The sequence below is a fragment of the Astatotilapia calliptera genome, chromosome 4 (genome assembly GCF_964374335.1).
Source record: "Astatotilapia calliptera chromosome 4, fAstCal68.1, whole genome shotgun sequence".
Classification (NCBI taxonomy): domain Eukaryota; kingdom Metazoa; phylum Chordata; class Actinopteri; order Cichliformes; family Cichlidae; genus Astatotilapia; species Astatotilapia calliptera.
The window spans coordinates 9,733,561-9,751,986 of record NC_137425.1 but is presented as its reverse complement, the minus strand read 5'-3'; the positions used below and the strand labels follow the sequence as shown (position 1 = coordinate 9,751,986).

Below are 18,426 nucleotides of genomic sequence, written 5' to 3'. Positions count from 1 at the left end.
GAGGAACAATGACTCTGTTCGGCAGAATGCTGGTTTACAGACGTCTTTAAATCTCTGCAAATAAGACTACCTTTGGGACAAATACGCATGTCAATCATACTTGTCAGGATTCCAATTTTCCTTTCCACATCTCCTGAAGCACTTTTGCTGCTCACGCTCCTTATTGGCTGCGAGCGATATGGTCTCAAGACACAAGCTGATGCATTTGTTCAGTCAAAAGGAAAACCTTGACAGGAATGGACATAGAGCCAAGATACAGGAACCGCTGGAGATATGTTTCAAGCATGTGTCTATGGGAACTGATGGGTTCTTTTGTATTATAGGCTGAGGGATGAAAAGAAGGAAAGTGCATATGACGATAAACGCAACGCATTAGGTGTTTGCTACAATGCATTAAATATCTTAACATAAAAATTGGCCTGTTTGCTAATCATAGATGTCATAATTTTTAGAAACCATTTTTTCCCCACTAATTACTATTTTTGGTATTTTATGGGAATGAAAAATGACCGTTTCTAGGGGTGGTCCTTAGAGTCAAATGCATCTTGTGCTCCTCATAACATCTACAGTTCAGCAACGACCTGACAGACTTAATTCAATTATGGCTGTGTGATGTGTTGAGACTCCGGAGGTGTGAGCTAATTCCTCTGTTTACACCCCTGAGTCACTGTCACAAACAAAGACAAACACATTCATTGGCTTCCAGGATCTTGTTTGCTGTGATTGTCCCACCGCCTTTGAAGTTTCTCATCGCTTTATGTTGTTTACTTATTCATGCTCTTTCTTTCCCTCAAATCACCATGGGGTATTCCGTTAGACGAATTTTAGCACAGTGTGAAACAAAGTATGAGCCGAGTATTAGATGTGTAAACTGCTCTCAACACACTTCTTACATACAGTCAAGATGTTGCTATGCTGGATTGAATAGTGAGAGAATATTCTCACTATTATTTTGATTTTATAACTTGGTTGAAACATATTGCTGATGCAGTATGTGTTTGGTATATTGGAAGTCATTAACACAAGCTGTGGCATTTGCCAAACTCCTTTGAGACTTGGATTAAGCCAATGGAATGCAAAAGGAGGCTTTTAGGGATTATGCTAATTGCTAATTGCTATATCAGGAGGTGATTGTTTTTCCTGGGTAATTTGGATTATTGGTAATAGAGATTTAGGAGAAAGTTGACGAGTTCTGCTTTTCTAATAAGGCTCTTACCTGCTCTCAACCATAAAACCAACTCTTCTCTTGCACAATCTGTGACATGTATTTGTATCATTTCTATGATTAATAATATAAACAGCAAAGCTGGTAACAATTTATATAACTGAATGTTTTGGTTCCAACATAATGTTTTAATCACAACATAATATATTGTGTCTAATTGGAGTAAGGGTGTTTTTGTTTGTCTATAAAGAACATATTGTTCATCATTTTTTATTTAATTTTGTCTAATTTGATACAAACTATGGCCTGTTATTCTTTATTATTGCAAAACAAAACAGAATATGGATAGTACATTTTTACACCTAGACTACTGTCAACAACACAGAGCACAAAAAAAAAAAAAAAAGAAAGGCTCAACACTCGTGTATAAATAAGGGTTAAGAAAAAGGAACATTTACTAAAGAGGTAAAGTCAATTTCTTTTATTTATTTTATGGAGTAATAACTCCTTTTGTGCAAATTAGTAGCTAAAGTAAGAGCTTGGTTTCAGGGGTGTACAGGGAGCACAAAACATTAGGGGAAAGAACCCTAGTTTATTTTTTTAAATTTTGTTTATAATGAAGCCCATACAGCCGATAGAAGTTCTTCAGTATGTGTTGATACAAGTAAAATCAGGTGCTAACTTATTATGCTTATGTTTCTGTATTATTTTGTTTTATTATGTTTTTATATAAACTGAAAGAAACTATCTAACTTGTTAATATTAAAATCAACAAATAGAAAATATGCTGTCACTGTCTCCTAATCAGAGACATTTTTCCTCTGTTTCCTGAATCAACTTTTGTTTTCCTGAGAGATTTAGTAGTCAGACACAGACAGAATTGCAAAATAAAAACAGAGGTTTATAAAGAGCCTATCGAAATGGTCATTGTTTTATGGCTTTAGGACATTTGTTGCCTAAACCTAACAACACGAGTGTCCTTTAAAATATCATATTCTTAGTGAACACTGGACTAAATGAATAGACTCTGCAACTAGTAAGATGAAGTGAGCATTGTTTGCTCTCAGAGCCATGCAGTTCCTCACTGTCTATGATGAACTGTATACAGTTTACTTACAACAAAAGTATACAGCTTGCCGGCATTAGTCAAAGCCAGTCCATATGAATATTTTATCTCATGAGAGAATATTTTTGTTGGAAAAAAAAGAGTAATGTGTGATTTTATAGTGCTATACAGTTATTCAGTTATTTTGTAACGTGGGAATGATTCCGCTTAAAAAAAGGCGAAGCTCTGGGAAGCTCAATTAGAACAGTGAAAGAAATGAACATGAACTCATTTTATATTTGTAGCTGTGAAATTAGATCAAAACGATAAACTGTGGAATGTGAATGTGAGCTAACCTGTTTGTACTACTTTTTCACCTTGTACTGTGTGATATTGCACTCAAAAATAATCACGTGTAATGTGTTTTAATTTTATACATATTTTCCCTATATTTGGATTTCACAGAATGTCTCATACAGGTCCAAAACAAGCAAACACAACACATTTTAACGGCATAAAAAAATAAGGCTTAATGAATCGTTTTAAATACATAACACATTTTTAATATGTAAACACACAGAGTTTATTGAGAATTTATTTATAAAGGTTACAATAACAGTGCACATGTTTTAGCACTTATTCCCTTATTCATTAAGGGTTCATTTTAGAATTTATCAGCCATAAAAACCTATTCGTCCAAACTGTGATGAAGATTCATAACGGCTATGTTACATTGAGCTTGCACTAGTAAGATAAGAATAAGAACTCCTCTGCTTTCAAAAGACAAAGACCAAGTAAACCATTTCCATCCTTCATTTATTAATAGACTGTTATTAAACTGCTCATTGGCTGACACTTAATGGCTCATTTTAGCCCTTTTATTGCTTTTATTTGAAAGAATATATTTATGACTTTTAATATAAAGAAACACTATTTTTATCTTTCAATATAGTTGAGAGTGCTTTGCTATTTTAAAGACTTTAAATTATTGGATTTGACTGTACTGCTTCTGATTAGTAAGACACTGACCTCTTAAAAAAAGAAGAAAAAAAAAGGCTATTTAGGCGCTTAACAAATACCAAATGGTGGGTACCTCATCCTCACTGCCAGCTGGTCAATACTGTGAGAGTGCAGTGAAGCACACCTCCATGTATGACGCTTTTTAATTTGTCATTTCAACCCTCACATGAGAGACTACAGGTCAGATCCCACATGGCGTGGGTGATATATAAATAATTTTTCACACATTACTTGTTGTTTTCTTTTTAAAGTAAAACATTATTTTATGTAACTACTCACCTGAGAAAGTAATTGGCTACATTACTTGTTATATTGTTTTCTAGTTACTTGTTGTAGCAAAACTTGAAATGTATTGTTACATAATTAACAGTTAACAATATAAATCTTAGGCCCCATTCCTATACACTGACATCAGTCCCCTATTCTAATGATCATGTACATGTGATCTTTTTTTTTTTAGCATTTAACCCTTGTATGGTGTTCGGGTCTGTGAGACCCGTGTTCAGTTTTTTTCAAAAGAAAAATTAAACAATTAATTATTTTTTCACGTGTAAATGTGTTGTGTCTTTCCACTCACTCCACTTGATTATAACTGATTTATTTATAACATTTTATATAAAAGAAAAACGAGAAGCACATTAATTCATAAATGTGATCTAACAAAGGTAAAGGGAAAAAATTAACCATGTTTGCTGTTCATATGTCTTGTAATTGGGATGAAGTAAACATCTGTTGAGTAATTTAACATAAAATTGTTTGATAGTGTTAATTTGGAAAGCCAAAACTCTAGCGGGTCCACCAGACCCATGAACACTGGCTGAGTAACAAAAATACGAACACCACACAAGGGTTAAGAGTAAAGACAAGGCCATCAACACAAAGTAAAACTGAAAACAAGCTCAGAGACTTAAGTTATTGCCGCTGGGATTCTACTGAAACATATACAGGTAGAAATGGAGGCTGCAATGCAGGGTGGCTGGTCATCACTCTCGTTGTTACCTACTGAAGATCAGACTCTGGGACTGGTCTGGGACTGGCAGACACTTAGCCTTAACAAAACTCTGGGTTCTTCACAAGCTTTGTGTTGCTTACTAGGAGCCAGTGTTGTGCTGTCTGTGTAATGCAGTTGCTACTGTTCTGCTTGCAGTTGGCACCACTCTTGCCATTTTATGTTATTGTAACATAAGTGTGCTGGTAAAAAGGCATGTTTGATTTTTTTTTCTGTCCATTCATTTAGGTAATCGACGAACCTTTGATACAATAGGAACATAATTTTAGCTGTAATGTGATTACTGAATTTAGTAAATCAATGCATAAAATGATATTATGTTACCAAAACATGTTATGCAGTTACAATAATATATTTTTTGTAACGTATTACACCAACCATTGGTCATTTGTATACTTTATTTTGTATTACTTTTGCTCTTCAGTCGTTCTCTTTAGCCCCTCTTTGGCCTGTATCTGTAACACGTCGTCCTTTCAGCATAGGAACAACCTGCACATCAATATCCATGAAGAATTTGTGTGACCGGCTTTAATTTTAGCTGTATAGTTCAGACTATGGAGGCCTTCAAAGGGATATTCCCATCTTTGATTGGACATCCAGAAAAGCTCTAAATTATAAATCCCATACATTCTGAAGTCTTTATGCACAATTTTACTGTTTTTCTAGAGAATCTATGACTAGTTTTTATATATAGGTTCCCTTATACCTTGTTGTGTTATGCCAGCTGGGATATAGTTGATAAATTATTCTATTGCAAGTTTGAAAAAATGAGATTTTAGGTGTGTGGCTTCAGATAATGCCATTGTTTCCAAAGATACTTCATGCCAGAACCTACAAAGATGCTGTTGCATTGTTGAAAGTCCTACAACTTGATCAAAATCAGCAAGACTAAATTGGCTGCTAGCTCAAATGGCCTTTATAGCCTCTGAGGAAAATAAAATACTGACTAACGCCTTTAAAACTTGATGAGCTTTTAACATTAGATTGCAGTGACTGACACCTTACTATTCAATCAGTATCCACAATTTTGAAGGTGTTTTATTTGAATAATATCTCGGGAAAAAACCCCCAGAAAAACACTTCACACAAGCCAAGAGCCTTAAGCAGATTTGTGAGTAAAGTAGTCAGGGATCCAACAAGGTCAGCCTGGTATCAGGCAACAGAGGATGAATAACAAGTCAAGATATTTTACATGTTTTCACTACTGATTTTTTGCTTTTTGCATGTCTTTCACACCGTGATTGGCAACCTCACCCTGACCCTAACCATAACCTTTTCACATGCAGAGTTAAAATATGCATTATTAATTTATGCGATATGAAAGAATCTTTGACTTCAAAATATGTGCCGCACGAATCTCCCAACAGTCAATTTCTACTTATTAATTCAACTTATTTATTTTATGTCTATCTGACAAAAACATGCAAACTAACTACTAACTGATTTTTGAATAAGCACATATGTACTTTTAAGCAACTGCCGAATACATTGACGCTGTGGCGCGCAGTAAACATTTTGTCTTAATTGATGTTAGTAATGAACAAGGACATGCCTTCCATCTTTTGTTTCAAGGTCACTTTGTCATTACAGTCTTAAGCTGTGTCCCCTGGTCTTTATAAAGGACCAACTTACCATGAAAGAGTATCTGGGCCGAGGTGAGAAGGTGGCTGCTGTAACTAATGGGTTTATTTAATTTAATTTATTGCTCTGGCTGAGGCATCATATGAGACATGCTGGTCACTGTAAGATTGAGAGTTTTTTCCACGAAAGAAAGAGAGATTAACCCTCTTTTCAAAAGGCCAGAATACACTCTCATGTCATGCTGTAATTTTTTTTTTGGCTAGATAGCTGGATGTATAAATCCGCAGAACTAAATGAATATAGGTTTGTGGTGAAATAGGGTTCTCAAGCGTATTTTGTACAAGCCTTCTAATCAGCGTCACACTGGGGCCATGCATGCTGGGCTGGGAATCTGTAATAAATGAGGCCTTTGTCAACATGTCCACTGTTGGATGATGTAAAGTTGCGTCTTTTGATTTCAGTGTGTAAACTGAAAGGCACTTCAGCATATTTTTTTACAAGTAAATGTTTAGCATTCACTGCTATCTTTTTCATCTGTTAGGTATTTCTATGGATTGAGGAAGGCATTCTCTTTTTTTGCCTTGGGCGTATTAAAATAATTAATCTATCCTTAATACCATTATGGTGGCTACATGTCAGACCAGATCTCCCTCTTAACACATTGTCTCCAATTAACATTTTCCAAATTTCTGATACAATCTGCAGAATACAAATGAAGCAGTACTAACAGCTGCTAGCTCTGTGTTGTCTCTGCCCTGTGCAAATAGGGTTTTTTTTTTCCTAATCTGTTTTGTAGTACACCTCATTTTTACAGGAATAAACATGCATGCTCTGCACACTGGGTAAACTCAACAAAGGCTTCGGGGTTTAGAAAATTAATGTGCCATGATAATTAGTTAAGCAATGGAGCAATGCCAGAGGAAGGGATTTCACACCTTGAGTCTAATAATATATACCATAATTCTCCCTGGTTGTAATGTGCATATGTTTCTTCATGTTATTTCATGGTGTCAGTGTTTAGTGATCATCTCTTACCAAGAGAGCATTTAAAAAAAAAAAAAAAAAAAACATCTTTGTACGTGAGAATATTTTAATCCGTATCTGTTTGGATGTCATTAACAAATTTCATTGTTATACTTCATATATATGTATTCTATTTGGGGTGTCTGTATTTTTTTTTTTGGAACATCTAAACTCAAAACAAATCATATGAAAGTGTAAAATGCTAAAACATCTAGTAACAGGATGTTCAATACACAGTACATTTTCAATGTAAAACTATTTGTGATCTCATGGACAACACTGAATACAACTCCAAGGACACAAACCAATACCTCTTTCTATCCTGCTAGCTAGTTGATTGCATGTAATTTCCCTCACCTGGCATTCCAGGTGTAAAACACTTCCTGATTACATCTTCAAAGTGAAAACCAGCAGGCCTTTAGGTGCAGAGGGCTTGGAAAGAGAAGTACTGCCTTAAACACTCAGCTACTTCCAGAACCATCAACTCTAATTACTATCGTCCATGCCAGTGAATGTTTTTCTTTTAAAAATGTCACTTAGTATTAGATTTTTTTTATATAAATGAAAGACCAATTTTATTTTATTTTATTGAGACTTGTCATTCTTTACTTCACAGAGAAATGTCTGTACAGATGCAGTGGCAAATTATTCAAATGGATAATGAGACAGTGGGTTGCACAGACACTTTGACATCAGACAGCGCTGCCCCCTGCCCTGTGTAAGTGCTAAACCACAGAGTCAGGCACGGGTCTTTTTCTCCATAAAATCTTTGCTTTTTGTTTCCTTAGTTTTTTTTTTTTCTTTCATTTGACTTTTGAAAGCTCTAACACTGAAAAGCACAACAATGTCCACCGCATGTTCTGCCAGTTTTTGAAAGTTGCCGGAGAAATCGTGCAGTGAAAATGAATGTAATCGCCAGACCTCCCATTGTTTTGATACCATTTAAAAAGAAGAACAAAAAAAAAGTGTAGGTCTCAGAGCTGTGAACATGTAAAAGAAAATCACAGCCAAGTCCTGTAATTATGTCTGTTTGCGTTCGCTAAGCATTTTTTGTGTCTTTGTTTGCCTATATCCTGCAGTTCATGTGTGAACCAAGAGTGAAATCTGACATATTACACATATTATTGACTTTTTTTTTTTTAGCAAACACCTTTATACCAAACAACAACAATATTTAAATGTTCTTTTGGGCAAGTCCTTCATGTGCATTTAGAACATCTCAGATCCACCAAGTGGGACTTCTGGAGTTATCCTGTGGTGTCAAACATGAGTACTTTGAATCTATTTTGATTCTGGTTATGGTTATGTTGCGTTGTGGGCTTCCATATGAAGCACTAGATCAGACCAGCACTAGGATTTGAGGCCAGGCAAATGCCCTGAAGTCTTTCTCGTGTTACTAAAGCCATTCTGCAAAGCTTTTGTAGTGAAGTTGCACACATTGTCTTGTAGGGGAGGCCATGTGGTCCAGTAGCACCGTTGAATTAAAATTTGTTTATCTAAATTTTCTTTACACACCTTACATACAATTTTGATTCAACTTCAAAATATTTTGGCCATGAAAGACAAAGAACTGTTTGGCCAGAGGGAGGGTAACCCCTTTGACCAAAGATAAGACCATATGTTAGATATTATGATCAGTTTTGCCCCCATAATTCAGACATAAAAAGATTCAGTGCACTTTTCCTGTTTGAATATTTTGGATATTGCTGAGGTGAATGATTGTGTATCGATGCCCACTCTTGATCTTGATGTGGCTGAGAAGGCTTAGGCCAATGTAGAACAGCTGTGGTTGTTAGTAAACCTAAGTCATAGACTTATTTGTAGTTAGTTCAGGAAGTGTATAGGTTAGTTTGCCTAGTCACACTCTTGGGTGATTACTTTACTGAGCAGTAGCTGGTTTTCTAACCCTGATCCTGTTGTTTCCAATGCCCTTCTGAGCTTTGTTCATGCTCTAATCCCTGTGCTTACTCAGTGTTGCTTCCTGTGTTACTTAACAGAAACCTTCATGTTGTGGAGTGGCAGGTTATCACTCAGTATGTTGAAAGTGTTGTACCTTTGTGAGGATTCTTCATGAAAAAAAACATGGTCTTTCTTAGCCAGGCTGGGTGAGAAAGCACATTTCCTTGTGCTGCCAGGTGATCATGTCACCTTCTTCAGCCAGCAGGAGTGGATCATGTTAGGTCCTGGTGCTGCCCAGCTCTTCATGCCAGGCTATTTATTTTCTTGGCCTCTGCTTCTCTTCTGTGTCCCACTAGCCTAACAGCCAGAGCCGTGAGACTTTTGTTTGGTGAATTCTAAAGCCTTGTATTTCTTTTCCATCTAGCAATTGTCTATCACAGCATCCTAATGAATGAGTAACATATTTTAGGGCTTTCTCGATCCCAGCTTTCAACCTGTTAAAGACCCATCATTTATTTTGCAATGGTATGGCTGAGTTAATTAGCTTTCATGATTGTGATAGTGGGTTTTATTAGTTAGCTTTGTGGTACAGTTCGAGCATTGATTTTTTATTTTTTTGTAAGTTTTGCCACATATTTCACACTTGATCCAGTGAATGTATTTGCCATAATTGATGGTGGTGTATCATCATGTTCTTTAACACTGTTCTCCTATATCAGTGTCACCTTATGATCTCCATACTGTTCAGTGGGGACATTACAAGCTCCAGCTGTAGTAGTAACATCCTTCTATGAGGTTCTGAGTCAGAGTGATGTAAATCTGGTCTTTTTTTTTTTTCCTAGTGAATATTTCTATACCTGCCAATTTTTTTTTTTTCGAACAGGTGGACTCATCCACAGACACTTTGTTTTAATTCACTAACTACCCTTTGGATCGACTTCAAGCACACTTCGAAGAAATAAGAAATGACTATCCTTCTATGGTGTCTGAAGACATCTGTGTCTGTGTTGATAGCCAAGTATTACCAAAGGTTTGCGCTGATTGGAATTCAAAACTCATTCCATTTCAATACTAAATTAAAAAAACAAACAGACAAACAAACAAAAGATGGTTACTATAGTTATATTATACTCTATGGTAACTGGAGTGATGTCCAGTTTTAATTTTAATAACTACCTAGACTGTGCCTGTCTAATATCTTAATAGTTTACTTTAATTTGTTATAATTTAATGTGATTGAAATATCTGAAACATTGCTGACTGTCTTAGCAAGATGTAACTTGTTCAGCAAGCTTAACAAGCATTTCAGATTAATTAGATTGCTGCTATGCAACAGTCCTACTTATTGTAACCAAGACCTTGTATGATTTTATAACTGAGGAATTTCATAAAGCTGCTGTTTTAAGCTGCTGTGTTCATCACCATAACATCAAATTTAAATATTTTGGTTTATGAAGCCTGTCAATTAAACGGAGTTCAGTTTTATTTAAAAATGATGATAACTGCCACCTCAAGGCACTTTATTTCATAGGGAAAAGACACCGGGATATTAGAGGGAAAACTCCAACAATGGGATGACCCCCTTAGCACTTAGTGACAATGGGAAGAAAAAAAAAACTGTTTAACAGGAAGTAACTAGGCTCAGGGAGGGGGATCCCTCTGACAAATTGGAGGTAAGGGAAAACAGAAGAGAGCAGAGGTAGATAGGACAAAGTTAAGACATGGGAGGGAACCAGGATTTAAAATTAATTAAAATAGATGCAACAGTGGTGTATAAATGCATGGACAGTGAAAAAGAGTGAAGGAAAAAAAATGCTTGCATCATGACAATCCCCAGCAGTCTAAGCCTATTGCAACATAACAAAGGTATGGTTAGCATCACCTGATCCAAACATAACTACAAGCTTCATCAAAATTCAAAGTACCATATTGTATTCTTAATACAATATGGTACTAAGAGTTCTTAATATATATGATAGGTCAAGACCTTATAAGTGATAAGTAGGCTTTTAAATTAAATCTGGATTTACAGGTAGCTAGTAAAGAAAAGCTAATATGGGAGAAATATGGTTTCCCTTCCTACTCTCTGTCTGAACTCTTATAGTCCTTTTCCACTAGCACCTAGTCGGCTAGTTACGGCTTGGTTTGGTTTTTAGGGTTTTCCTTCAGGTACCTGGCACCAGCTACTTTTTCGTATCTACTCAGCTTGGGTTCTAAGCAGGATCTCAAAATGTGAAGTCAACAGACTGCATGCCACCGATTGGCTAGTCACTGGTGTTACTTGATGAGTTATGATAGCATTTCCTTCACGAAAATCAAAGTAGGTACTACTAGAAAAGGGTGATTACTGCCATTACTGAAGGCTTTTTAAGGAACTTTTAGAACAACCTGATAACAATGTAGTAAATGCAACTGAGTGTTTCCTCTTCACTCACCTTTTATTTTATTTTTTTTCACTCACTATATGTTTATACACCTCTCTGCATTTTATCATTAGTTATTATTAATCTATAGTTCTCTTCCACAGCATGTCTTACTCCTGTCTTCCTAATACCTGCGGTATGCTATAATTCTATAGCAAAATACTATAGTGCAACCTGTATTCAATGAATTTTAACAGGATAAAAAACCGCTCTGAGATTCCACTCTCAGAGGCCATAATAAGCCATTACTAAACTTCGCTAGTGCTGTATCTATACTGTAATGAATTGAGAAACCTGACTGGGATTCTTCAAATAAATCGCTCCTCTACAGATGATTAGTTAGCTGTTTTAAAACTGCTCTTACAAGACTTTTTGAAATAAAAGGAAGATTAAAAATCAGTCTATAATTAGCCAAAACACCTGGGTCAAGTAAAGGCTTTTTAAGTAATGCTTTAATTGCCACCATCTTAAAAGCATGTGCCCATAATAATAACCCATCAATAAAGATAAATATTTAAGGCTGAAGCATTAATTAATGGTAGGACTTCTTTGCTGTTTCTTAGGAATGGGGCATGAAGTAATTACTAAACTGAACTCAGAACCATCAATGTGTGAGAAAGATTTTAAATATCAGCAGATTTAAACATTGCTGTACACAATATATCTGTGCCATGTGCATAATTTCTATCTCTAATGGTGAAAATGTAAATTTTCTTTACTAGTTAAAGACTTTAAAATGAGATGAATACTCAGTTTAACAGAGCTCTGACTCTTTTCCATCCTGACTCCATTGCTGTACAGAAATCTGGGGTTATTCTTGTTTTAGAGAGAGAAAAATATTTTTTCCCAGCCAAACAACAGTCTTCTAAATTAGTGAAACTCCATTTTTCCTCCTCCAGCTTATGGGTTATCTACTTTGCTTGTGAGTTATAACAGGCAGTCAAACACCTCTGATTTCGAAGCTTTGTCTTTTAGAGGAACCAAAATAACCAGAGTGAAGATGTAACACTATTAACAAAACAATCGACTTCTGAGGGAGTATGGTTTAGGAGCTGCTCCTCGGTCTCAGCTGTATTTTTTTTTCTAAACTTTTTATCACTAATACAGAATGGTTAGCATGGTACAGAATTTTCCCTGCCAAATATCAACCTGATAGATTGTTGACCCTGTGTTTAAGAACACCCTAACATGGGTTTTACATGGACACATAACAGCTGCATGGCTGCCTACTGTGTTGGTGTCTTATGCATGAGATAAGCCTCTGGGTGTGAGTCTATCCTCTTCCGGGCTAGTGTTGTGGTTTGTTATTTATTTATTTCCTGAGTGGATTCACTGACTTGCCTGGCCTTTTGATTACTGCATTCCCTAATGCCTTGATTTAATGCACTCTTGGAGCTCAGATATTGTGCTGGCAGCCAAAGACCACTTCCTTCAACACTGCCCCATTAATAACAACAAATAAATCAGGGCATACTATGAATTTCCTCACTTGCATATTGGACCTATTTGGAAGTGCAATGGGGCCATCTTTATTACACAGGAGGTATAATGCCAAACAGTTATCTGTTTATACTTCAATCCCAAGTCCAAACCATGAAATGATCCATATCTGAATTAATTAAAGATGTTATTCCCCATGGGATACTTAAATTTATATTGCATTTAAAATCCACAGAGCGTCCAAAATTGATGTACTAAAATAAACTTATTTGATTTCTAAATGAATTTAGTGAGAGAATATAATCTCTCATATGACACTATATTTGTTTCTATGTAGCTCAGTATGTGCAAATATGATTTCTTTACTGGCCTCCTTGAAATCTAAAATGGGATTTTTAAAAGAAAAAAGAATCACGTTTGTAAAACTGTGACGTGCAATAGATTTGGCTTTGCAGGAGCCTGTTTTCTGCACATACAAATCAGATTTAATTTATCATCCAAGACAGAAGAATTATTATTGTTGTCAGCATGTGTTTATCTTGATTTGGCCCTGTATAATAAACTTCACTCAGCAAACACCTTTCATTGTATTCAAGTGCAAATGTGGGATCGAACCTTGTGTGTCTTGAGTTGAAACTGTAGACAATGCCAAATATCTTCTTCTGTTACCTGCACAGTCAGTTTCTTTGTAGCATGGATGCAAATTGCCTTTAAATCAGCAAAGCCATGTATCTGTAAAGGACAGAACTGACTGAAAACAGGGCACCTGTTTAAATGAGAAACTTCTTAATGACTGAAGGTGTTCATAATTCCCCAAACTTAGATCTGAGTTATGCATATTTATTCAGTGTTTGCTCTAGCTATGGCCATAAAGCCGAGCATATCATTCAAAAATGATATTAAGTAATTTATAGCAAATTTTGAAAAAGTGAAATTTAGGTCAGTGTAAACAAGTAATAGAAGATCAATAAATACAAACGAGGAAAAAAACTGGACACCATTTATATACTTATAGTCATTTGTATTGTTTATATACCATTAATCTCCCAAGTATTCCCCTTTTCCCTCTTCACGTTAAAGCATAAACTGCTGCAGGCTGCTCTTATGCAACTAGCTCTGTCCATCCTGTAACAGAGGAAAGCATACACCATGTTCACATAATCCTCCCTTTAAAAGAAAGACGGAAAAATATAACAATATAGGACACTATTGTTCGTGGGTGAAGAGATATTTTTATGTATGTAATTATGGCGTTCTGATTTTGCCTTGGGTCGAATGTCAATTTCAACCTCCCATTGAAATAAAGCTGAAGTAATTAAAGGCTCTGCATTAATTACATAAATGAAAGGGTTCTTGATAATAGACATAAACACCATCAAAGTAACAGTAGAAACTTAATGCAAATGGGATCCTTAGAGAAATGGTGTGCTTAAGTGTGGTGTGTGATTGTGTGTGTATGTGTCTGTGTGTTAACATGAGGACTTCTATATGATTCCTGATGATGATGATTCTGTTTTTTTCAATGAAATTCAAACATGTTGGCCTGCCCAGCTGAATAATCAGCATCATTAGCCATTCTTTCTTTTTTCGTTCTTTTAAAATGTACAAACCCACTATAGAAGAGATGATTTTAAAGTGATTTAAAGGTTAGCCAATGAAACGGCTTTAAGAGAGCAGATTTTCTCTGAGATGTTAAGATATATGAATTATGTAGAATGCAATTATTCCAGTATTTATCATTATGTGTGATATTCTTTTCTGCATTTGGGGAGGCAGGGGGTGCATGCATGACATTAGATATATTTAGGTTTCAAAATTACCAACAGCTGATTTAAATACTTTAGTGACAAAAAACATTGGCCAATTATCCGTTTTTCAGTTGTTCAATCACAATAATCTCATTACAACTCTGCAGTCAATGTAAGTGTATGCTAAGAATACAATTGGGAGACGGAGAGTGAATGGATCTCGTGTTTTCACTTCCATGCTCAACTAAATTATGCACTGGAGCATTGTTTATCCATCAAACTAGGCCCTGTTCCAGCAATCCACTCACAAAGAAATTCAGAATTAATTGGCAAGACTAAAGTAGAGGCAAAGCAAACAGACAACTTTCTTTCTCTGTCCATGAGGCAAAAAATATCCAGTAAGGGAAAAGCCAGCACTTGCTGTGTTTTATGTCTCATCCTCTCGGTTCTTATGCCAGAACACACTTGCTCTGTAGAGTGTTTAACCTCTGCACCTCCAGTTCCCTAAGACTCCAGCTGGAATATCCTGAGTAAAATTAATGTCATATGGTGAGCAGCGATTGAGGAGCCAAATGAAGGATCATGAATAACGGTCTGATAATTGGGCTCTGCTGCTGCTCTCTGTCGTCCCTTAGATCTGGGGACAGAGAAGGAATGGGAGTCAGGCAGGAAGAAAGTAACAGAGCTTACTCAGCAGAAGACCCATTTGAAGCAGAGTCACACACCACCTTCTACTTTCTACTCTTATAATTGGCCTTTAGTATACTGTTAAAGGACCTGCTGAGACAGATTGCATGTAAGTCACCTGTTTGTTCGTTGTTGTTGTTTTTAAGTAATTCTTCAACTTTGCTGTCAGTGGACCTCGTAGACTGTATTGTTCATGCTTGAGAGAAAGCAGAGGGGAGGGACTGCTGAGGAGTGCACCTTGGTGAGAACTGTGTTTACCCATAAGCCACTCAGCACAGTGACACATGCTTTCACTTTGACTAATAAATCATTGAAGGTCTGATGTGCATCAATGGGAATGCAGTGTCAGTTTTGATACTTGATTAGCATTTCTGTCACTTCGCCTTACGTTTAACACAACTCCAGCTGTGCAACTCAATTGACATTGCTCATGGTCATGACTATGACGAGCTATTCCTCAATCTGGCAGCTGATCGTAGCAACACATTGGCAAATGTGTAATTTCACTGAATATTTGAAAGAAAACTGTTTGTATCCAGTATACTGTAGTAATTAGAATATCTTGTTGTTCCTGGATTCTATTAAAGCATTTTTACATGATTTACAGTTCAAAATAAACCTTATTCAGCTTATGTTTTAAGACGCCTCTGTTAGGGCTAGCGGGTCGGACTCAAGCGTAAGCAGCGGGTCACGTTTACAATCTTTAACTTTATTGAACACCAAGTGCTATTTACAAAGTGAGGGATTTGGGGAAGGGCTCCAACGGATCCACGAGTTGATGGGGAAAGGGACGGGTGCTCCACACTCGCGGGGTCTCAGCTGCTCCTCACGCTCTCAGCTATCACTCATGCTCAATCCTCCAAACTGCAGGGAACAGGAAGGGTCCAGGAATCTGAAGACAGGAAGGGAAGCAATCACTAAAGGTACGCAATATTGGACACGAATCTATAAGCCGGGATTCACACTAACGTGGTAATTCAATATCCCAGCGACGAGAGGCTCTGAGCTGCTGCCTTTAGTAGTGTCCAGAAACAGTGATAAGCTAAAGGTGAGTGATTAGTGGCAGATGTGCATGCCAAAGGCAGGAGCCCGAGGAGAGCTCCGCCCCGGCCGAGTGATGCAGGAGCAGAAGGGAGGAGAAACGAGAACAAAACAAAAACACATGTAGCCTACCAGGGCTAGCCGGGCAGACACAGGGGCCATGACAGCCTCAGTTTATCCCTCGTCTCAGTTGAGCTGTTTTAACTTGTTTTTGTTAGTTTTTTCTTGGTTTTTTGCTTCCCAATTGGCTGTCCCTCACAAACTGAAAGTTTGAAAGAAAGGTGGCCCTGTAGCCAGAGTTGCTATTTATCCTTCAGCTGCCGATGTGACTCAGGTTTGTTTGTAGAAAATGAATTTGCTCACAAAAAAGTTAAAAATGTCACACAAGGCTTAAAAACGATACTCATCTCAATGTCCTCAACAAGACACCAGATGAGACAGTGTATCTAGTTTTGAGAGGACTCACAAGATCTTTTAAATGATCCATAATTCACTGAGTAGCACAATTTGTTTTAAAGATTTTTGGAAGAAACGTGTTCCACCTCACCCCGACAAGGGCAGTAGCTTTCAGCGCCTTTTCAAACGTTTGTTTTAAAAGAATGCTACTAAGCTTAGGAAAATGCCAGGCACTCAAGGTTTAACATGCTTAAAAAAACATTACCTAGATAATTTTATTCATCATTGGGTTCTGATGGTGCAATATTCAGTGCAATTTACCACGCTATCCTCAGTTTTACACACCACAATGTGCCAAAATCCCTGAAGATTCACTATTTTTGAAAGTCTGGTCCGACCAGTCATGACACGTTAAAAGTTGTAATCACACATGCTGCCCATTCAAGCGTTTCAATGAACGGTAGCTGAACTTTTTAACCCCGTCTTCTTGTTAATACTCATGCTTTATTTATACACTTTATGACTCAGAGATTAAAGTGAGCTGTTTGCGTGCCCAGTAATGTGGAAATTGTGGAGTGTATATTAAGCAGCATGGAGTATGTGGTTCACAACTCCCCTTAGAATATTATGTAAACAGTGTGCCTCTGTACACATATGGGATTTAGCATCCTGTCTTAGCATATGTTAACCTAGACTCATCTACCCCATCTGTTAAACTCAATTCAAAACAGCAAAGGATGTAGTGGGGTCTGTGGCACAGACTATGCAGTCAAACTGATGAAACATCAAATGTTTCTGCATACACTGATAGACAGCATCTTAGCTTACACAACCCTGCTCTTAGCAGAAGCATAAAGTGAATGAAATTATGAAAAAGAACAAATATTGTCACAAAAAAAGACTCCTTTATTCAAATGGATAAAATAGCACTCTCACAGCTGACCCCTTTTAAAGTGAATATATATCACTTTTGTGCTTTGGAAAACAGAATTATTTAGACTGTTCATAGGATCAAAGGTAATGTAGCAGTGACCTTGGAATTCAACTATAATTTAATTGAGGTAAGTGCTTGAGCCACATTTTCATGCACACTGTTAATATGGTAATGAGAGGATATGTTAATATCCACCTTCATTCTTGTCCTCATTCATCCTTGCTGTAGTGATACCTGTCCGTGGTAATGCCTGCTGCTTCCCTCCTGATAGAGGCTGTCCTGCCCCATCACTAACAGTAATGCTGTCACGTCAGAGCTAGAGGCAGCATGCACTTAACCCTTTCATGGGTATCACCAGCTTCCACTTAAAAGTATTATGTGCATATATGCATGCAGCTATGCAGCATTCCATAGCTAGAGGTTTAACAGAAACATTTGAATTAGTGGCAATATGTCTGTGTAGATTCTCAGTCATCCAGGTCATGGTAATCTAAGGAGCTTGAAAAGAATAGAGACTGGACTTTTGCCTCTTATCCGAGAAGCTTCTTCAGTTCTAAGACTAAATGATGGAGAGTCCCAGTTTTTTAAGTCGTCGTGGGAGTTGTCCACACTATTTATCATGTGGCTCATCAGAGGTTTGGGGTTTTGGATGAAACCACTTTGAAACCACTGTAATACCTTGCCTCACCCTATCATGTGACTTACTGAGATCGTCTGGTGCAAGATGTGAGGAAGGGATCTCAAACCTGGATTATAGGTGGCAGACAGTTGGTGTCGTGAGCCATACCGTCTGTTCAAAGGTGGTCGTTCACAGTGGACACAGATTGATTCTTTAACTCCTCTTTCAAACATCTATCTTCTCTATCCAAAATGTGAACATTAGCATCCTCAAAAGAGTGACTTTTATCTTGTAGGTGCAGATGTACAGCTGAGTCTTGTCGAGGAGGTTCTTCGATGTTGCTGCATGCGTTTATGAAGTGGCTCTTTGGTTTGTCCATTGTAGAAGTCTGAGCAC

General features: G+C 37.0%; 1 protein-coding gene across 1 annotated transcript in view; it reads left to right on the top strand.

Annotated features, from left to right (window-relative positions):
- Window positions 1–18,426, top strand: part of hs3st4 (heparan sulfate (glucosamine) 3-O-sulfotransferase 4) — an 88,093-nt gene that overhangs the window by 13,708 nt on the left and 55,959 nt on the right. The window lies entirely within an intron of this gene.